A 23,360-nucleotide genomic window follows, 5' to 3' on the forward strand; every position below is an offset into this window, starting at 1 on the left:
GCAAGAGCTCCCTGAACTTCTTCCAACCACTTCTCACCCTAGCCACAAAGCTAGCATTTTTATGTTTTTTGGCCATTTTTGATCTCAGAGGACATGAGCCCAAAATGTCTGGGACACGGGGTGTCCAGGATTTGGGCGTCTGGGTCTTACAGGGATTACTGTACACTATCAACCCATGTCATTGTCATAACTCCAAGGTTATGTGGACATCAAGCCAGTGGTAAAAAAAAAAAAAAAAAAAAAAAAAAAAAAAAAAAAAACACTGGTGACTCTCAGACCTCCTACTGAGGTTATTTTAAAGAAATATCTTTATTATGACAAGGTGGTGCATAAGGTGAGTAGGTGTGCTGTGGTAGTTAGGGGGGAAGGGCTGCACTGTTATGTGTACAAAGTGGAGTGTTTGTAAGTTGTATTTATGTTGGTACTGCAGTCAAGAGTATGAAAGAACTGAGGTGAACAGCTGAGAAAATTAGCAAACGTATTCTGATATGAAGCACATGACGCAGACTTGCAGGCAGCACCAGTCCATCAGGCTTCAATATCCTTGTGTTTGAGAGAAACAGTAATGCATAAAAATATCAAGTATATATTCCTTACAGGAATTTCAGTTAAACATTATCTTCCTATAATAATATGCTTATAAATTAATCTACAAGACATTATTACCACTAAAACTTATCTAACCCTATGTATTACTGTACAGTAGTAATATCATCATCATCATCCATCCAATCCTACATTGCCCCATGAGGAGCGTAGGAGCCCAGGGCTTGGCAAGTTGGTCCTGACATTAAAGATGAGAGTGACCAGCCTCACTCATCCCTGAGTGGCATTTTGTGAGCAATAAACCCCATCCATCCCATGAATATAAACCTACAAAGGCTCAATCCGAATGGAGCACCTTAATTACCCATTAAGCCACCAGGTGCCATAATTTGGTTATATGGTTACCACCCAACATAATAAATGGTTTCCTGGTGTACAGGAATCCATTTGGCTTGTCATCAATGTAGAGTTACCCCCAGGCAGAAGAGGATTAAGGCATGCATGTAACAAAAAAAAAAAAAAAAAAAAATGAAGGGATGGGGGAATGAGAGAACACAACAGGGTACTAGATATGAGGTTAACTAACAACCCTAAATTGTGGCAAAGGAAAATAAGAAAGGCAGTTCTCCAGTGGCTGGCAATTTGGTGGCCGCTGAGCATGAGAGGGAGAAGAATAACTCAAACTTCTTGCATGTGATGAAAAGCATAATAGTAACACTGGATTAAAAGACCAGTGCTGATGTTCAAACAACGCTCAGAAAATCTGAGGGCTGGAAGATGACCCACAGGTGTTGGTACTGTGTTCAGGAACATCACCCATGATGTAAGGGTTAATAACTCTGTACCTACCGGCAATTATTCTATTCTTACCTGTTCACATGAATGATATTATGACTCAACTGTGTTTGAATGTTATTTGTAACAGGGGAGAATGGAGTCAGCACTGGTGGAAGGTAAGGCAATGGAGAGGAAAGTCTGGATTACTTTTGTATGATACAGAATACACTAGCTCTCAGGGCTAGCTCCTGACCATTCCCCTTTGCAAACCTTTGCAAATTCAGTTACATGGATTTAAGCTACATTACTTTTACATGCCAAAATCATGTGGCATGAGAAAGGGCTGCACATTAAAAACTGAACATGATGTATCTCCACAGAAGCTGGTTAGGGAGAGCTTGAGCTCCCATTTCACTTGCTCTTGACCATTTCCCTTTGCTGACCTCTTCAAGTCACAGACACTAGGAGCAGGCCAGTATGCTTTCATAAACATGTTTCTCTATCTGTGTACTGTACACTACACTACATTACACACCACACATTGTATCCTGCAATGACACAGGATGGCACCACCAATGGCGTGTGGCTGGAAAACTTTGCCCCAGCTACCTAGTGGCAGACACAAGGGATGGCATGGGATGGGTTCTATCAAAGGGATTTGGGCCAAAATGGAGTTGGGCCCCAATAGTGATGGGGGTCCAAATCTAGGAGTAGTGCCCCAGGAACCTGCCCTATCATTTTGTGCACAATAGCAGGGCAGTGACGGTGCCACGCTGTGCTTGGATGGGTGTCCCTGTGGCTGCTCCAACAGGGTGCCCCAAGGTCACTGGTCACAGCTGGTGGGTTATGGATCTCTGTTCCCTTATCTGAGCTAAGGGCTGTGCAGGTGTGGTATATCTCAACTGTGACAAAACTCAAGCATAATGAAAAAGCAACCCTGAAGAAATAATAAAAGCCAAGGGGTTCAGATTTGCACTTAGAATGTGGGCAGTATGAAGGGTAGAGGTGGGGTTGGCAGACACCTTGAGCAGGAGGTGGGCTGATGTCTGTTGCACAGTCAACAGGAAGTCAGATGGAGAAGAGGATCAGCAAGGATGATTGTTGGTAAGGATTGTAGGAACAAATTATTCTGGAAGGGAAGTGCTGAGGGATATAGTGAGGTGGCTGTGCTTGATGAAGAGAAATAAATGAGATATGAAAGCAGTGAGAGTAAATGAAAGCATTACTGTAGCTACAGTGTTCAAATTAATGTCTGGAAAACTCCTGGTAGTGATACTATTAGCATGTGTCCCACGGGATATCTTGGATTCTGAAGAGAAAGACAAATTCTTGGATGATTTGGTATGTGTGGTTGGAGGTAAGATGATGATGAGACTGCTGTTTTAGAAGGGGATTTCACTGAGCATGTGGGTGCAGCTGCACAAGGATGTAAAGATATGCATGGGGGATGCATATACGGTACAAAGAATGAAGGTGAGAGGATATTCAAGTTTGGAGTAATAGGGAACATGGTTGTGTGCAACACTATGTTTAGGAAAGGAGAATGTTTTTATGAGTTTGCATAATATTCCTTGGGCTTGCAAGCAGGGTGTTTTACTCTAAAATAATTTTTTTTTTTCTTACATGCAGGTACTACCATATAAGCTTCTCTGAGAAACATTAATGCTTCTTGACTCCTCAGTGAGCAGCACCATGCCTGGCTAAATCCTGCTGAACTTAACACGTGAATGAATAGTCAGGTGCCGAGTGAGATCTGTATTCCTTCTGAATAGTTTACCACATTCATCACATTTGAATTTTTTCACTCCTGAATGAATTAGTAAGTGATCACTGAGATGACTTTTACCACTAAACAGTTTACCACATACTTCACACTTGAATTTCTTTACTCCTAAATGAATTAATACATGTCTGTTGAGATCACTTTTCCGAGCAAACCGTTTACCACATTCTTCGCACTTAAAATTTTTCACTCCCGAATGAATTAATAAGTGTTGTGTGAGATGACTTTTTTCGCTAAAGAGTTTGCCACATTCACGACACTCAAAGTTCTTCACTCCTGAATGGCTTACTATGTGTCGGATAAGATCACTTTTCTGACCAAACTGTTTACCACATTGATCACAACTTAATATCTTCACCCCCAAGTGAATTAACAAGTGTCGAGCGAGATGACTCTTGTTACTATACATTTTACCACATGTTTTGCATTTAAACTCCTTTTCTCCTGAATGAACCACTGTGTGTCGAGCAAGATTGTTCTTAAAAGGAAAAGCTTTACCACACTCTAAACATCTGAACGGCTCACCTTCACCTGAAAAGGTTGCTGTGTCTTGGTCATCCTCATTCTCACCAAGGAACACTCCTTCATCCACAGCACAGTCTAACTGCACATCAGGTTCTTCCCAAAGCACCTCCATTAATTTTTCACTCTCCTCACACTCAAGATCTGGCTCTTCATTTACCATGCCCATTACATTATTCCTCCCAGCTCTTTCAGTTCCTGCCATAATACTTAATCCCTCAGTGGCTGCAAGTGTTAAACAATGCCCTCCAGTGCCAGCAGTTTTGAAATAATGCAGGCTATAAAAAACTGTGAAGAATTATGGGAAGAGAACGGTCACTGGTATGTTTACACAACCCTATTCTACTATCCCAAGCACTCAAACAACCAGTTCGTCTTGGATGTTTTCATTCATTTGTTTACGTGTAAATGGCACAAGCAGTAATTTTATTAATTCTTCCACAAATCATAGTTAATCACAGGATGGGTTTAGGAAGCTGAAAAACACATCATCAGGTGCACCAGACGATTCTCTTCACATCTGTAAGAAAAAGAAATCAATTTTAGAAATCTGAAAAAATGGACCCCGACCCAGCCTGGGGGACACGCAAATGTTTTACCTCAAGGCCACTGGGGGGTTAAATTACTTTCCACTCTGCTCCACCTCACTGTTAACACCTATTGCAAAAATGATCACTGATGAAAAAAAAAAAAAAAAAAAAAAAAAAAAAAAATGGCTCGCTTGGTAAGCTGCTGTACTCACGCAGTTGCAAGCGCTGGTTCGATCTCCCTATGTGTCAAGTGGGGTTGGTGGAGGATTAGTGCCCCTCCCTGTAAAACAATTAACTCTAAGCCCTTGGCCACCCTGTTTGGGATACATGGCGTCTGGCAATGAATGAATGAATGAATCTATCTATCTATTGCCAGATGCCATAATCCGGTAAGGGGTGGCCATTGACTCTGAGTTATTTGTTTTACGGGGAGGGGCACTAACCCTCCACCAACCCACTTGTTGACACGTAGGGAGCACATATGGTTTGGTTATATGGTTACCACCCAGCATTGTAAATGGTTTCTTGGCTTACAGGAAACCATTTGGCTTGTCACTCAATGTAAAGCCACCTGTAAAGGAAAGAAAGGCAATAAGAAGTGATAGGAAAGATGGAAGAAATAGAGAGAGAGGAGGGCAGGCACAGAAAAAAAAATGATAAAGGCTAAGGAAGAAGTAGGCAGCACTACATCAAGTGAGTGGATGATGGTCGCCACCACCTACCACAATATCAATTCTACAAAATCGTTTGGTACTTTTTTTTTTTTTCTTAAGAATCGAAACTACTATCCCTGTCTTACCCTTATGGCCTACAATAAAAAATGCTACCCTTCATATCCTCACAGTGTAAGTTAGATAATTAGTGTGGCTGCCTAGGATTTATGAACTGGTCTACTGCAATTCATCCTGCTGTAACTGGGACAAGGTCCAGACATACAGTAGATACTATTCCCTCACATTTCTGATCCGGATAAAACTGAATGTCCTCCTCTCTTTCTTTTCTTTGGTTACCAGCCTATTTTTCTGAACTTCTTCAACAGCATCAGGGGTCCTGATTAAAAAAAAATCATCTGTTTTCTTTTGCCTCTGGCATCACACTCCCTAGCTTTATTTCTACACAGTTTCTATGTTTATCATAAAACGTCATGAAATGCATCACTGCATTTTGCCTTGCGACAGTTTTTATTCTAGCCATTTGCCAAAATGGAAAGATTGCAACAACAGTTAAATATGCAAAGAACTTGTTATCATTAGGTAATACTGGTCTGAATACTCAGGAGAGTTCTTCAAGTGTTAGAAACACTGAAATGCCTGTCTGCTGACTGGTAACTGAGAACCACCAATGCTCACAGAATCATTTGGAAAACCAATTGAAAAGGTCTCTGTAGATGACCTAGTGGCAGGGCGTAAGACTTTTACTTTTTCTGATGTAGCCTCTTGAGAGTGCCAGTTCAGGAATCTCCGCCCTCTTGCTATGACGTTCTCTTTTGGACATATACACAAAATTGACACACAGGAAAATATTAACATCAAACAATGAATGAAAACAATACAGATGATTAAATACACTTACCCTACAATCCTAAATAATCACATACAGTAATAAATAAATAAATAAATAAATAAAAATAACGTATTCAAGACAACAGTATTAGCACACCACAGGTTATATGAACAGACCATGAGACAATAATAAAGAAAAATGTGCCCTGTCTTCTCAATGCAAGACCTGAAAAGTGTGTCATGAAGTTTTGGCAGCTTATCAAAATAAATTGTATGGTAAATGCTGCCCTCTGGTGAGAAAATTATGACTTGGTTTTTATTTTATGACCTACATATTAATGCCAGTTCTCATACTGTAGCTACCTTGTATTTTCATATATTAGTCGCTGTAGGTTTATTTGCCATACATGCATAGGCTGCATAGAAATGTTCTAAATTAAACTAGTTCTAATATTTAATTTGAACTATATTTTGATCTTATAAGTATCAGACATAAATATGTTAAGAGGAATCCTACTTTTGTCAGAAAATCTGTCAAATTTACACATATTCTTGTTATTATTTGTTATAAAAATTCATATTTATACACAATATCTTTACACCGTTGGGTCTGGTTAGTACTTGGATGGGTGACCGCCTGGGAACACCAGATGCTGTTGGCATCCCTACGTGTCAAGTGGGGTTGGTGGAGGATTAGTGCCCCTCCCTGTAAAACAATTAACTCTAAGCCATTGGCCACCCCATCTGGGATACATGGCGTCTGGCAATGAATGAATGAAAAATGAATCTTTACACCATCTGAGAGAAAATTTTAAGGGCTTTTCAGTGGCACCATTTATAATATCCTAGTTAGACCATTAAGGATGATATAGCCAAAACTGGAAGTCCAGAACTTACAAAAAGTCCTATCTTTTTATTTTCAAGCAATAAAACTTATGTCCTCTGAGGTGGGATACCTTCATCACATGGTTGTGATATCTGACTTTTTCAGGTCAAAAAAACATGGTTATCAGTGCTGTTGGTTATAAATTTCACAAAAATTTTTTATTCTGAATAGGTCTACCCATTTTTTTTTTTTTTTTTTAAATGCAAGGAAGAAGGAACTGAAGGCCAGGGGCCCGCAAACCGTTCCTTTCAAGGGAAAAAAAAAAAAAAAACAATACAAAAGGGAGTCAAATTCAAGATCTGTTCATTTTGAGATGCCTGGACACACTGCATTTGAAAGAGTAGAGATCGTAGGAAGTAGGAAATACAGACAGAGGGAGACATTTCCAGAGCTGATCTGCTGCATAAATGAAGGACATGGAGTAACGGTTAACTCTTGCATTAGAGCTGGACAGAAAATAGGATGAGAATTTGTTGCTAGACGGGTGCTACAGGCCCGTCATAGTGGTGGAGAGATGCAAGCAGACACTTCAGAGGAGCAGTGACCATTGAAGCAGCGACAGAAAACAGATAAAGCTGCAACAGTGTGGCGGAGAGACAGAGGTTGGAGGAAGCCAGTAAGAGGAGGAGAGTTATTGGGACGAAAAGCCTTTGACTTCACCTTATTGAGAAGAGGTGTGTGTGGAGAGCCTCCCCACACATAAGAGTTGTACTGTACACAGGGGTGACTAAAACCTGTGCACTGTGCAGGGGTAAAGAAGGTATGGAGTCTGCTTAGCACACCTAATCTCTTGGAAGCGGATTTTACAAGAGATGTAATATGATCTTTCCAAGTTAAGTCCCGAGTGAATGCAACCCCAAGCACGTACAAGTATGATGCAGGATTGAGCTGGATATTATTAAACATAAGTGGGTACTCTTGTGGAAAATTTTGTTGGATTGACTGAGTCTCTAATACATTAAAAACAAGAATATTACCCCAGTCAGGGATACGAACCAAGTCAGACATGAGGTGTGCCATAGCCTCACCCCTTGTTTGTTGAAGTAATTGCTAAGATGGACATTGTGTGAACCAAATGGAAAGAGGAAGGGTGGAATCATCAGCGTACGAGTGGATAGGGTTAGATGTACAGCTTAGAAGGTCACTGATGAATAAATGGAAAAGAACCAGTGACAGGACAGAGCCCAAAGGAACACCACTGTTGATAGGTCTAGGAGAAGAACGATGGCCGTTTACAACAGCCGTTATAGAATGACTGATGAAGGCACAGACAGAAGGAAAGAAACCATAGGAGGGCAGTTCGGAAATTAAAAATTTATGCCAGATTCGATTGAAAGCCCTTGAGATGTCAAGTTTTTTGTTTTTTTAATGCAAGAAACAAGGGACCAAAAGCCAGGAGCCCCCAAACTGTTCCTTCCAAGAAAGAAAACAAAAACAATACAAAAGCGAGCCAAATTCAAGATCTGTTCATTTTGAGATGCCTGGACACACTGAGTTTGAAAGACTGGAGATCATAGGAAGTAGGAAATACAGACAGAGGGAGACAGTTCCAGAGTTGACCTGTTGTATAAATGAAGGACTGGGAGTAACGGTTAACTCTTGCATTAGAGAGTTGGACAGAAAAGGGATGAGAATTTGTTGCTAGACGGGTGCTATGCACAAGTCATAGAGGTGGAGGGATGCAAGCAGACAGTTCAGAGGAGCAGTGACCACTGAAGTCTATCTATCTATCTATATACCTAGGCTGCTTCCCCTAAGGAAAGATATAAAGATGCAACAGTGTGGTGAAGAGACAAAGGTTGAAGGGAGCCAGTAAGAGGAGGAGAGTTGATGAGACGAAAAACCTTTGACTCCACCCTATTAAGAAGAGTTGTATGTGGGGAGCCTTCCCACACATGTGAGTTGTACTCTAAACAGGGGTGAATAAAACCCATGAATGAAGTCAACAATTGTGCAGGAGTAAAGAAGGTATGGAGTCAGCTTAGCACACCTAATCTCTTGGAGGCAGAATTTACAAGAGATGCAATATGATTTTTCCAAGATAAGTCCCGAGTGAATGAAACCCCAAGCATGTTCAAGGATGATACAGGCTTGAGATGGAGATTATTAAACCTTAGAGGGTACTCCTGTGGAAGACTGTGTCGGGTTGATAGGTGTAAAATCTGAGTTTTTGATGCTTTAATATGCAATGGCAAAGCATTTGCCAAAGTCCCGAAGGATATATGACCAGGAGTCTGAGAGGTAGGTGAGAAGATTGCCAGTGGAGCATCCCTGACGGAACCCATACTGACGATCAGAAAGATGATTGTAATAGGAAAGATGCTTTAAAATTTTTCTGTTAAGAATAGACTCAAAAACTTCTGAGGAACAGGATGTTAAAGCAAATGGACGATAATCAGAGGGTTGGAATTGGTCACCCTTCTTTGGGACTGGCTGAATGAAAGCAGACTTCCAGCAAGAAGGAAAGGTACAAGTTGAAAGACAAAGGCAAATGAGTTTACCTAAGCAAGGTGTAAGCACAGAAGCATCATTCTTGAGGACAACAGGAGGGACTTCATCAGGCCCATATGCCTTGTTAGTATTGAGGCCAATGATGGCAGAAAATACATCAGCTGAAGAAATTTTAATATCAGCCATGAGGAAGTCAGAGGGGGGAAGTGATGGAGGAACAGCACCGGAATCGTCTAAGATGGAACTGGAGGAGAAAGTGAGCAAAGGGATTTGCTTTATCAGTAGAAGAAATAGCTACTGAGCCATCAGAATAGAAAAAAGGAGGGAAGGATGATGAGGTAAAGTTGTCAGAAAGGTTTCTGGCAAGGTGCCAGAAGGAACAGGAAGAATTTGAGTTGGAGAGTTGAGTGCATTTAGTCATCCATCCATCAAAGGAAATAATTTTTGGAAGAGCAAAGAACCGGCTTAGCATGATTCCAGGCAGAAACATAAAAAAGATGTGATTCAGGGGTGGGTTGGCTCTGGTACCTTTTATAGGCCCTCTCCTTGTTGTGGACAGAAATGGAACAAGTGTGATTAAACCATGGCTTTCTTGCATTAGTCAAAGATATGAGAAGGGAATGTATGCTTCTATGCCCAAGAGAATAACCTCTGTACTGCAAAAGGCACACTCAGATGGCTCCCTGCCATGGAAGCAATAATTATTCCAGGGAAAATCAAAGAAGTACTGCCTGAGGGCCTCCCAATCCGCAGCTCCAAAGTGCCACAACCGACGTTTCTTTGCAGGGTCCACAGGCCGCACCGGAGCGATAGGACAGGTTTGGTAATAAGGTTGTGATCAGGGGAGCCCAATGGAGAGGGAAGATTAACAGTGTATGAAGAAGGATTAGTTGTAAGGAAGAGGTCTAGTATGTTGGAGCTCTCTCCAAGGTAGGATGCTGTACAAGCTGCTCTAGGTCATTAAGGATAGAAAAGGTGTAGGCTTGTTCACCAGGTGGATCAGTGAAAGGAGAGGAGAGCCAAAGGTGGTGGTGAATGTTGAAATCTCCTAGAATGGAGATTTCAGAGAAAGGAAAAATGGATAGAACGTATTCCATCGTGGAAGACAGTCGAAGAATTTTTCATAGAAGAATCAGGGGATAAGTAAACAGCGCAGATATATTTAGTCAGAGAATGACAGGAGAGCCGAAGCCAGAGAGTAGAGAAATCAGAAGAATCAAGTTAAGGAACAAAAGAGCAAGATAAGTCGTTGCATACATATAAACAATAGCCACCTTTGGCTTTGAAATGAGTATTGAGAAAGCAGGAGGATAGAGAAAAGGGTTTGCTATCAGTTGCCTCAGACAGCTGAGTCTCAGTTAAGATAAGAAGGTGAGGTTTAGAGGACGAGAGGTGGTGCTCAACGACGAGAAAGTTAGAGGAAAGGCCATGAATGTTGCAGAAATAAGAAGTGAGTCTGACAGTGGTTCCAGGCAGCTCGCTGAGTCATCACCAGGAGAGGGGCGGATGATGGAGGCATTTATGGTCCTCCCGACCCCCACGAGGACTCCGAAGCTTGGTTATTGGACACCATTTTTCTTGTTTAATTTTGCAAAGGAAATGTAGTTTGTACTGTGCATGTAGTGTGGTGCTGACAGTTAGAGAAACTTGTATTGGAGAGCATGCTGGTCTACTCTCTCTCTTACTGAAACACTGAACTCACACAGGAATTCACCTGGCTTTGTTCACTGAGCCAGAGCAGCCACTAGGAAGCATTATCAACCATGCAGTGCTGCTAATGTTGGCATGAATAGCAACCAGACTTTGCAAGCAAACATGACCAGATTCAACTGCTATATCTACAAGTTATTGTTCATATATTTTGCCTCTACTTTGAACAATCGATATTTTTGGAAATCAGATATCCATAAAACTGGGATTTTACTAATAAACACTAAATGTCAACAGATTCATCACTATTACTGGACAATAACTGCCAATGCATAGGTAACTGCTGCCAAACACTATATTTCAACAAACCAGTATTACTGAATAATATTGCTAAGACACAAGACATTACGGTATTATTAGTCAATTACTGTTACTGCACATACAACTACTAGTGAGCCATAAATTTAAATATACAGATCATCACTAATGCAACTTAAGCTGTCTGTACAGACTAAAATTACCACTGTGTTCTTTACTTCAACCAGTGCCGTTTCTAGCCTTTTGGGGGCCCTACGCGAAATGCTGTTTGGGGGCTCCTATTTTGTGAAACTATGGCAGGGGGATTCCAAACCCTCTAAGGTGGTCCGGGGGCAAACCTTTAACATATAAATGCATCAATCAGGTGCACTTTAAGAGGAAAAGAGGCTAGATCCGTGAAAAATTCTTAACATCTTTTTTTCTCTCAAATCCAAATCAAGAATTTCAAGTTGAATCAAGAAATATTCGTACATATGTGTAAAACTTCATCCTTTGACGTACATAGCCAACACCGCAGAACATTAGAACATCACAAAGTATTTTGTGACCTCATTATTAGGCACGGGACTCACCTTTAACCCCTAAAATGCGGGTCGTCGCGTTTGCGACGCTCGTCAAAAAGGACATAACAGCGGATCGTCGTGTTTGCGATTCGATTTAATTTTGAATAAACGCGGGCAAGCAGGTTCAAGCTGGTATTGTCTATCAGTACCGCCACCCTTTAGCTACAATTAGCATACTTGACCTTTGTACCACTGACCTCCGTTGTTGCCAAGTATCGCTTTTTTTACCCACCCACCCCCACCACGGCCCGGCCACCCTGGCTGTGATATATGGCAGTGCGCTGACTGCTCAGAAATGTCAATCTGCACTCTCCTCTCACAAGCAGTTTATGCTAATTGGAAACGCTTGTTTCCCCAGTTGTCACACTAGCTTTTTTTCACGCGGTTTTCCCCTGTTTAGCGTCAGTTTACCGCAGGCTTTCAAGGTGACATTATGGCGAATTCTAGCTCTTCCGAGTCAGTGCCTTCCAGCCCTCCGCAAAAGGGCTTTGTGACCTCTACCCCTTCTAAACCCTTACTAGGGAGTGCAAAGGGCCTGAGTGAGTTGGCTATAGGCCTAGAACTACTGAAAGCCTCTATGGACTACGGTAGTGATGTTGGTGTGTGGTCGAGCCTTGCAGAATCAGACACTTTATCGTCGAGTGCTGAGTCTGAGGTGCAGGAAGAGGTCATTGCTGTGCCTAGTACCTCGTCAGGCAAGGCTCCACAGCAGAAGGGAGTGGCGTATGGCAAGGGGGCAAAGAGGAAGCGAAGTGGTGACCCCGGTTCCCAATCATTGTTCCCCGCAGGCCGGCCATTGTCCCCAACCTCAGGTTAGGCCACCGCCATACCGCCTCGCACCCCCAGCCCCATTATCTCTTCATCATCGTCTGCAGTGATTTCTCCAGAGTCTTCGGAGTCTCCTTCACCACCTCGAAAGGGAAGTAGGCAGTCTCGTAGTCGTAGAGGTTTCCGTAGGCCCCATGTTCGTGCCGGCATGAGTAGAAAAGTGTCTAGTAGTGGTAAAATTAGTGGTAAGGTTTCTTGCACTAGGCAACTCACCACCCAGCCTACTGTGAGTGACCTTGAACCTTCTCCCAATCTCCCCACAACCACCACAACCGCACATTCGCGACCTACCTCACCCACTGCCACACAGCCGGCCTCACCCACTGCCTCACGGCCTGCCTCACCCACTGCCACACGGCCTGCCTCACCCTCCGACGCACCCACCCACTCCCAGCCTAGGCAGGGCACTCTGGATGCCTTCGTGTGGTCTGATGGCTCTGATTTTGTGTCAGAGGATCTGCCCTTTGATTCAACTGGGTCTGGGATCCAGGCTGACTTCCCTGTCCCCGAGGGTGGTGAATGTTTGGACTACCTGTTGGCCTTCCTGGATGAAGAAGTCATGCAGCATATTTGTACCGAGACCAACAGGTACGAAGGACAATGTGCTGCAGTTCGTGAAGGTGAAGGTGCCACGCCATCCATGTCGCGGATGGCAGCATGGGTTCCTGTGACGATCCGGGAACTATTTGTATTCATCGGCTTGATGCTTCTCATGCCACATAACTGGAAGCACAAGCTCAAGGAGTACTGGACTGCTGACGACCTGTGCCCCACACCCATCTTCAACAAGTACGACTCAGGATCGTTTCAGGCAACTCATGACGTACCTGCACTTCGCTAACAATGATGAGCCTTCCCAGACTGACCCCCTATGGAAAGTGAGGGAAATCCTGAACTTGATCAAGGACAAGTTTATGACGTTCCTTCGGCCCTTCAAGAAAGTAGTTATCGACGAGTCCTTGGTTTTGTTCAAGGGCCGTCTTCGGTTCATGCAGTATATTCCTAGCAAATGCCACCGCTTTGGAATAAAGTTTTTCGTGCGGTGCGACTGCAAGACGGGGTTCATCCTAGACTTCGTCATCTAGACCGACCCCCTTGGATTCTCTGGCTCTGTGGTGAAAGTGCTTCTGGAAAAGTACTTCGGCAGGAATCATGTCCTGTATACTGACAATTATTATACAGCACTGAAACTCGTAAAGTACCTTTCAGACGGCTCCTGTGGCACTGTCAGGAGCAATAGGGCACACTACCCTGGCTTCCCCGAGGCTGCAAGATCAAAGCGGGGAGAAGTGCATCTGAAGAAATCAGAGAAGATGCTGGCGATACGGTGGCACAACAAGAGGATCGTCGATATGCTCACCACAGTACACATGGGGGAAATGCAAGCCACAGGGAAGGTCGACAGAAGGACTGGCGAGCCTGTGATGAAGCCTGATGCTGTAACTGACTACAACGTCAATATGCGGCTGGTGGACAAGTCCGATATGATGATCGGAGAGATTGACTGCCTGAGGAGGAACTGGCGCTGGTACAGGAAGGTGTTCTTGCACTTGCTGGATATGTGTATGCTGAATGCCTTTATCCCGTATAAGATCAAGAACAGGAAGCCAGCTAATTACTCTCTCAGGCAGTTTTCAAGGACTTGTGTTTACCAGCTACTTCAGCGTTTTGGACAGGTACTGGCATCAGGTCCCAGGCGCCACTCACAGACACGTCCAGACCGCCTACAGTGCCAGGACTACCTTCAGCGACACCGCCTCAAGCCACTGCCTAGCACTGCCAAGAGGGGGAAAGCACTGAGGAGGTGCTATGTTTGCAGCCACACCAACCGGCAGGAACGAAGTTTTAGACGCACCTCCTTGCAGTGCAAAGAGTGTCAGATTCCCCTGTGCGCTTACCCGTGTTTCTCTGACTACCACAGCCTGAGCAGATATTGAAAATAAGGATGGAAATATGTAAATAATACTGAGCGTGACAGTGATACTAGTGCTTAGTTTTCTTGTACGTACTGACAATGACAGTCAGTTGAGTGTAAATTAGTGTATGTAGTTGTAAAAGCACTGACAGTGACAGTGATTTCAGTGTAAATTATTGTACATAGTAATATAAGTATTGACAGTGACAATCACTCCAGTGTAAGAAGTTGTAAGCATTTATTTCTATTCTATGTTATGATGGTGACAGTTTGATGTGTTAGAAATATTATTTCTATAAGTAATGACAGTGACAGTGATGAATTAGGCACTAAACTGACAGCGAGAGTGAAAGTGAGCGATAAAAATGAAGTGCGAGTGGCCGACAGGAATGAGAATAAAGTGACTGGCATAAGGCAGAATAAAAGCGCACCGCAGTGGTCTTTATCATTCCCGCTTCACATTACTGGCAGTGACAGTGATTTTTATGGCCGTAATAGTGACATGCGAACCTTTGGGAAGTACTATCATGGAAAATAATGTAGTATACGTGTTTTTAGCGGTGAAAAGGGAAATGTTTGTTCAGTGACGGGAAGACCGCCGCCGCGCTGCATGTCGGCCGTACACTCTGTTGATTTTAGCCTTATTTTCAGTGCTGATTGTACAAATACGGATTCCAAACTACCTGTATGTTGTAGTATAAAGTTTACTGTGACAGACTGAGGCTGTGGTAGTGGGGAAACTGGGTTGCTGGACGTGTGAAAGTGAAGATTTTGTTACCCAACTTTGCAAGTCTCCACAAGTCCTTGGGTAGTCCACGAAGGCTCAACACCTGTCTCTGGAGAAAGCTGAATGTAAGTACTATCTGCCGTAACAATTATAATGTTCTAGGGTTAATCTCTGATTTTTGGCAAATATTTTCCTACAGGTACTCAGACTGCGATACAACCCTGCCACACAGGGGGTGTCGGCTGTCGACGGCCGCGCTTTAGGGGTTAATGAATGAGAAAAATTTGTACATAATATTTTTATGAAAAAAACACCCACATGTGAGCATTCTGCATTGACCTAAAAATAAAATCAGAAATTAAAAATCCTGGTGGTATCTAGTATCTGCGCCTTACTGTGAATGCTTCTGCAGTACTTCAGTGACATTCTGACTAAAAATTTCAGAAGAAACGAGTACAATTTTGGGAGTTTCTTATTTAAATACATTACTTACATTACTCATTTTATGGCACTTACAATAATTGACAGGTCCAATGTACCCCCTACAAAATTTATTTCATGACTATAGACTGACTCAACACACATTTTAATTTCTAAAAAAAAGCCAATAATGGCAGCTCGAGGCATTGGGGGTTCTGTGGTGGCTTCGGGGGCCCTATGCAACCACGTAATTTGCATATAATAAGAAACGGCACTGATTTCAACAGTTGCTATCTAGTGTTTATGCAAAAATTTTACAGCTGTAATCTCAAAGGATAACACAACAGCTAACTGATCCAAGACCAGTTCCTCCACACATCAAAGATTCATATTTCTTACAATGAAGGACACTACACAGAATATAACTCACAAATTGTCGGTCAAGTTACCTCTTGCGGGATGTGCCGAGGCAGCATAACATGTGCTTTCAGTCTTGTTGTATACGTTACCAGTACAGTAAATTATTACTCAGGCAACTCCTTGATGACTTCACTGTCTATGTCTCCTTCACTGCTCTGACACTAACTGTGAACCTGGAACATGAGGTGCATGCCATTAGACCAGCATTTCTATGATCTTGACAACACTGTCTGGTGAACTCACATTTTTGCACAAAACCTTGTCGACAAACAGTAAATTGCGCAGGATATAATGTGCATTCCCAGGAGGAAAAAAAAAAAAAAAAAAAAAAAAAAAAGGATATCATTAAAATATATGGAAATGTTGATGATCCACAATGACAAGTGGAAACGTTGATTGGGAGAGACACACAAGTTAGAGTTTGAATTCAAGCTCTAACCTGTCTCTCTTCCACCCAACATTTCCATATGGAAATGCATTGAAACACTGCTAGTATGTGCTGGTTTGCCAAAGCTTTGTATATTGTCAAATACTGGATGTGAAACATACAACTCATTACTCATCCCCAGCCTGGAGTATTGTTTTCACTAAGTTTGTCTGTTTGTTTGTCTGTTAGTCTGTCGGTCTGTTAACAACTTTATGCAAAAACTACTGGTGCGATTTTGACTAAAATTATAGGTATGATGGGCTATGACCTTCTGATCACCTGATTAAATTTTGGGCCAAATTAGATCAAGGCCCAGGCTGCACGCCCCCCCCCCCATTTTTTTTTTGCCATACCTCCTTTCAAAGTCATCAAATTGACATGAAACCACAACCTAAAGGTGCATCTTTCAAATCTGCATCCTATAACATGCCTCATTCCATCTAGGGGGTCACACCCCAGTTGGCTGTTGGGGGGCTGTCAGGTAAGTCGAGCCAAAAATTTCAAGTGGGCATAATATAATCAAATTTTCACCCATTATACTCCACATTTGATATGTGACATCTTTAACTAGATATCGTGTTGTTTATACATCAGCATTAAAATAACTGCTGGGGAAAGTTTGCTGTGCCTTGGTACCACTTCTTGTTTGGCATTTAACCCCTTCACGCATGATGACGCAAAACGAGTCAAGGAGCTTTCAGTCTTATGAGTAATCAATGACGCACTATGAAGCATTTTCCCTATAAATCGTCGTCAAAACTTTATTTGTGGCTGAAAGTGTGTCAAATTTTGGTGAGTCATAGGTTAGGGTGTCTGCATCCAAGGCAAACATATGGCAACACTGTCAACCCTGTCACAAGGACAAGCAGTCTATTATTAGCTCAGTGTCCTCTCAGCAGTCAGGCAAGCAGCGTGTGTGAGCGTGTGGATGGCCATTTTACTCCTCGTTTTCTATTACATCACCCATCCATACCGTACATGTAATAGTGACAGTGCGTTATATAGTGCAGCGTGCCTATGAAGAAACTGTACGAGTGTTTTTTATAAATTTTCTGAGAAATCCAAATTTCAAATCTATAAACGCTCGTGACTGTTCCCTTTCACTATTCAAATAACCACGAGTTAGGGAAAGGTTATCCAACGAGGAGTACCTGAAATATTTATTTAGTGAAACTGAGAGTGAGAACACACACAAAGATTCTGGGAAGAGTGATTTTGAGAGTGACTGGGGTGAGAAGGAGGGGGGGGGGAGAGAGAGAGAGAGAGAGAGAGAGAGAGAGAGAGAGAATCCTGTCCCTAGGTATAGTGATAAACCTCCCTCCACAGTCAAGGCCAGCTCCAGCATCACCACCACTACCACCACCACTGGTAGTACCACCACTACCACCATTGGTATACCACCACTACATCCACTAGTAACACCACTATCACCCCTGGTAGTACCACCACTACATCCACCGGTATACCACCACTACATCCACTAGTAACACCACTACCACCACTTGTAGTACCACAACCATATCCACTGGTATCTCACACACACACACACACACATCACAATTAACACAAATACAAAGGCTGTGATCAAATATACCATTATGAAATTCACCTATATAAGGATCATAAGTCTCTCTTGGGTACGTTAACCCCTAAAACGCGGCTGTGTACGCGCGATCCCCCCCCTGTGGCGGGGTTGTAGCGGGGTCGGAGTACCTGTGGAAAAATATTAGCCAAAAATCATAGATTAACCCTAGAGCATTAAAATTTTTATGGCATATATTACTTACATTCAGCTATCTCCTGAACCACATGTTGAGCCTTCGTTGACTACCCAAGGACTTGTGAAGACTTGCAAAGTTGGGTAACAAAGTCTTCACTCTCACACCTCCAGAAACCCGGTTTTCTTTCTACCACAGCCTCAATCTGTCACAGTACACTTTATACAACAACGTACAGGTTGTTTGGAATCCGTATTTGTAAATAAGAACTGAAAATAAGGCTAAAATGGACGGAGCGCACGGCCGACATGCAGCGCGGTGGCGATCTTCCCGTCAATATTGTCACATTTGCCTTTTCTCGGCAAAAAACACGTATACTCCTTTTTTTTTCCATCATAGGACTTCGCAAACGTTTGCCTGTCACTATTACGGTAATAAAAATCAATGTCACTGCCAGTATTGTGGACTGGGAATGAGGAAGACCACCGCGGCGCGAGTTTATTCAGCCTTACGGCAGGCACTTTATTCTCGCTCCTGTCGGCCACTCGCACTTCATTTCTATCGCTCACTTTCACCGTATCTTTTTTTTTTTTTTGCCTTATTCATCAGTGTCACTGTCCAGTGTTATAAAAATAATATTTTATACACAAAAAACTTTTACTTTCAGAACACAGAATAGGAAAATATGCTTTTATCTTTTTACACTGGAGTGACTGTCACTCGCAATACTTATATGATTACTATGTACAATTATTTACAACAAAAAACACTGTAACTGTCAGTGCTTTTCCAAGTACATACACTAATTTACACTCATCAGGCTGTCACTGTCAGCACGTAAAAGAAAACTAAACAATATTATCACTGTCACTCTCAGTATTTTTCCCAATATTTTTACCCTTATTTTCAAAATCTACTTAGGCTGTGGTAGTCGAAAAAACACGGGTAAGCACAGAGGGGAACTGCACTCTTTGCACTGCAAGGAGGTGCGCCTAAAAGTTCTTTCCTGCCTGGTAGTGTGGCTGCACACATGACACCTCCTCAGTGCTTTCCCCCTCTTTGCAGTGGCTGGCAGTGGCTCCAGGCGGTGTCGCTGAAGGTAGGCCATACACTGTAGGCGGTCTGGAGGTGTGTGAGGGTGGCGTTTGGGACCTGTTGAAAGCACCTGGCCATAACGCTGAAGCAGCTGGTAGACACAAGTCTTGGAGAATCTTCTGAGAGAGTAGTTGGCTGGCTTCCTGTTCTTGATTTTATACAGGATGAAGGCGTTCAACATGCACATGTCAATCAAGTGCAAGAACACCTTCCTGTACCAACGCGATTTTTCCTCAGACAGTCAATCTCTCCAATCATCATATCCGACTTGTCCACCAGCCGCATATTGACGTTATAGTCAATTACAGCATCAGGCTTCATCACAGGCTCGCCAGTCCTTCTGTGCGACCTTCCCTGGTGCCAGCACTTCACCGTTGTGTACTGTGGTGAGCATGTTCACGACTCTCTTATCATGCCACCTGATCGCAAGCATCTTGTCAGATTTCTTCAGGTGCACGTCTCCCCGCTTTGACTTTTCAGCCTCTGGGAAGGCAGGGTAATGTGCCCTGTTACTTCTGACAGTGCCACAGGAACGGACGCCGTGTTCAGAAAGGTACTTGGCGAGTTTTGGAGCTGTATAATAATTGTCCGTATACAGGACATGATTCTCGCCAAAGTACTTTTCCAAAAGCACTTTCACCACAGAACCAGAGAATCCAAGGGGTCAGTCTTATCCAAGTCGACATTGCTGGCGGTGTAGATGACGAAGTCAAGGATGAACCCAGTCTTGCAGTCGCACAGCACGAAAAACTTGATTCCAAAGCGGTGGCGTTTGCTTGGAATGTACTGGACGAACCGAAGACGGCCCCTGAACAATACCAAAGACTCGTCAATCACGACTTTCTTGAAAGGGCGCAAGAACCTCGTAAACTTATCTTTGATCATGTTCAGGATTCCCCTCACTTTCCATAATGGGTCAGTTTGGGAAGGCTCATCATTATTCGCGAAGTGAAGATAAGTCATCAGCTGCCTAAACGATTGCGGCTCATGTATTTATTGAATATTGGTGTTGGGCACAGCTCGTCGGAACCCCAGTACTCTTCCAACTTATGCTTCCAGTTGTGCGGCATAAGCAACATCAAGGCAATAAATACAAAAGCTCGCGGATCGTCAAAGGCACCCATGATGCCATCCGCGACGTGGATGGCGTCGCAGCCTCACCTTCTTCTTCGCGAATTGGCGCACATTGCCCCTCGTACCTGTTGGTCTCGGTACAGATGTGCTCCATAACCTCGTCGTCAGGAAGGCCAACAGGTAGTCAACACATTCACCATCGTCGTCCACAGGGAAGTCAGCCTGAAGTCCACACTCACTTTCGTCAAAGGGCAGATCTTCAGGCACAAAATCTGATCCCTCTGACCACACAAAAGCATCTAAAGTTCCCTGCCTAGGCTGGGAGGTGCTTGGGGCGGCGGGGGGTGAGGGCAGGTCGTGTGGGAGTGGGTGAGGCAGGCTGGGCAATAGTAGGTAAGGGAGAGGTTATCCCAGGCCGTGTTGGTGTTGTGGTGGTGGTGGTGGTGGTTGGAGGAGATTATCGCTTGGGTCAAGGTCACCCGCAGTGGCGTGACTCCTGAGTTGCCTAGTGGGAGTTAGCCTAGGGGACTTAACTTTGACACGAACACTAGGCCTACGATAACCTCTCATACGTAACATTGCTCGTCTACTTCCCTTTCTCGGTGGTGATGGAGACTCCGATGACTCAGGAGACAGGACAGCAGACGAGGAGGAGGAGAAGAAGAGGGCTGGGGAGAACGTGGCGGGCTTGCGGTGGTGTGGCGTGGCGTAGTGGACAATGGCGGTGCACTGCTGTCTCCGCTCCTCTTCCTTTTCTCTCCCTTTCCATATTCGAGGCCCCTTTTCACCGGGGCCTTCCCTGTAGAGGTGCTGGGCACAGTCACAGTTTCCTCGGGCACAGAAATCATCACTTCAGGGGCTGAATCAGCACTCGATTGTGTCTCTGATTCAGCCAGGCTAGACAAAACACCCACGTCACTGCCGTAGTCCATAGAGGCTTTCAACAGTTCAGATGCTATGGCCGAGTCACTTAGCCCCTTGGTAGTCACTTGTAAAGTTTTGAAGGGCGTAGAGGTAACAAAACCCTTTTCGGAGGGCTAGAAGGCACGGAACTAGAAGAGCTAGAGCCTGACATGGTGTCACCGTGGCAGATTTGCGTGGACTGACGCTAATCTGGGGCAAACCGCGAAAAAATGACAGTGTGACAACTGGGGAAACAAGCGTTTCCCAATAGCAAAAAGTGCTTGCGAGATGACGGCGCAGATTGACACGTATCAGCCATCCGCGCGTTGCCATATCGCACGACGAGGGAGGGCCGCGCATCGGTGCATCCGTGGGTAAAAAAAATGAGACTTGGCAACAACCGAGGTCAGTAGTACAAAGGTCAAGTGTGCTAAAAGTAGCTCACGGGTGGCGGGACTGAGAGACAATACCAGCTTGAGCCTGTTTGCCCGCGGTTATTCAAAATTAACTCAAATCGCAAACGCGACGACCCGCCGTCTTGCCCTTTGGGCCGACCGTCGCAAAAGCGACGATCCGCGTTTTAGGGGTTTAAAAAAAAAAAAAAAAAAAAAAAAAAAAAAAATCCTCTTTGGGAGGAAAGCACGATGGAAATGTACAATCCAGAATTACAATGTAAATATTCACTAAACAAAAGGTAAGGTAAACTTAATGGCAGATGCCCTAACACAAAATCCGCCAGCCAATGCCACTACAATGAGTCTACGGGAATCACTCTCCAATAGTGGTGAAACAATCCCCACTGACGAAATCTTACAGGCACTGAGACAGGACCCTGTATGGTCTAAAGTAATATATCATCTAGAATTGGGGGACGAGATACAGTTACCCAAGTAACATGTACCACTTAAACAATTCACAACAGTAAACAATACTGTACCTTGTATAGGTTAAATCCAGGGCAACCAAATCACAGAATAAATATTAAGCAATTAGTTATTCCTGGTACAATGATACTTCACATTTCAGGGATAATACATGATAGTCCACATGCAGGGCATCCTGGCAAAGACAGGACAGTAAGGCACGTCCAGATGTGATATTATTGGCCATCGTTACGCAGACATACATTATCACACTGAGAGATGCGTGTCATGTGCAAGACACAAAGGTTACATGTTAACACCTGCACCTATAGGGAAATATCCTGTGCCTAACCAACTATGGGATGTTGTTGTGGTTGATTTACTTAAGTTACCCTTAACTACCAATCACACCCAATATCTTTTTGATCCTACTGATCACGTTTCACGATACGTGATTTTGGGCCAATTAACCCCTACACTGCGGGCATGTTTACCAATGTTTTGCGTGTGCCGCGGGGTTATTCGGGCTCCGACACTCTCAAAAAATATTTGCCAAAAATCAGTTATTAGTCCTAGAAAATTAAAATTAAATGTGCTTATGGCACATACCTTCACCTTTCTCCTGGAATGTTTGTTGAGCCTTCGTCGGTTACCGTAGGACTTGTGGAGACCTCTGAAGTTGGGTAACGAAGTCTCCACTTTACACTTCCCGACAACCCATAATATGATTACCACAGCCAGATATTAACACTATAAACACTACTCTATGATTTTCAAGTAGTTTGGGATCCATACTCCAAAAAAAAAAACACTGTGAAAGCAAAGAAAATTACGAGCACGTCTGACTGTCACACTTGCGCTAGTTCACTCTTGGTACTCTGTCATTTATTATTCATAAAACCCCTCACACTTTATATTTCTATTACTATATAACACTTATATATATCTACAGTCTTTATCCATAAGTTTCCTTCAGTAGTATTAGTTTATTGTCGCTGTAGGGATTCAATTTCTTTCAGTAAAATACGTAGCATTGGAAGCGGTGTACTCAACGTGGTATGGCCATTGGCATACCACGCTGAGTACACCGCTTCCCGTCCGATCAGCGAAGTTAAGCAACGTTGGGTCTGGTTAGTACTTGGATGGGTGACCACCTGGGAACACCAGATGCTGTTGGCATCCCTACGTCAAGTGGGGTTGGTGGAGAATTAGTGCCCCTCCCTGTAAAACAATTAACTCTAAGCCCATGGTCACCCCGTTTGGGATACATGGCGTCTGGCAATGAATGAATGAATGAACGTAGCATTCACTTTCTCGTCCTGTATACTAGCATTGAAAGTTAATGTCACTTTCACTTTCATTCTCATAACTCATAGTATTCTGACATGCTAGAGTGAAACTTTCACTTTCAATACTCCTAGGGTATATACTCGTATTCTTAT

At 43.5% G+C, this 23,360-nt stretch overlaps 1 non-coding gene across 1 annotated transcript; it reads left to right on the forward strand.

Annotated features, from left to right (window-relative positions):
• The first annotated feature begins 22,979 nt into the window (after positions 1-22,979).
• On the forward strand, positions 22,980-23,097 carry LOC145406244 (5S ribosomal RNA). Its single transcript, XR_013898519.1, has one exon. It is a non-coding gene; the product is annotated as a 5S ribosomal RNA (ribosomal RNA).
• The last annotated feature ends 263 nt before the right edge of the window (positions 23,098-23,360 follow it).

This window comes from Coenobita brevimanus, chromosome 69 (genome assembly GCF_032717465.1).
Source record: "Coenobita brevimanus isolate Jiangsu-jjx chromosome 69, ASM3271746v2, whole genome shotgun sequence".
Classification (NCBI taxonomy): Eukaryota; Metazoa; Arthropoda; class Malacostraca; order Decapoda; family Coenobitidae; genus Coenobita; species Coenobita brevimanus.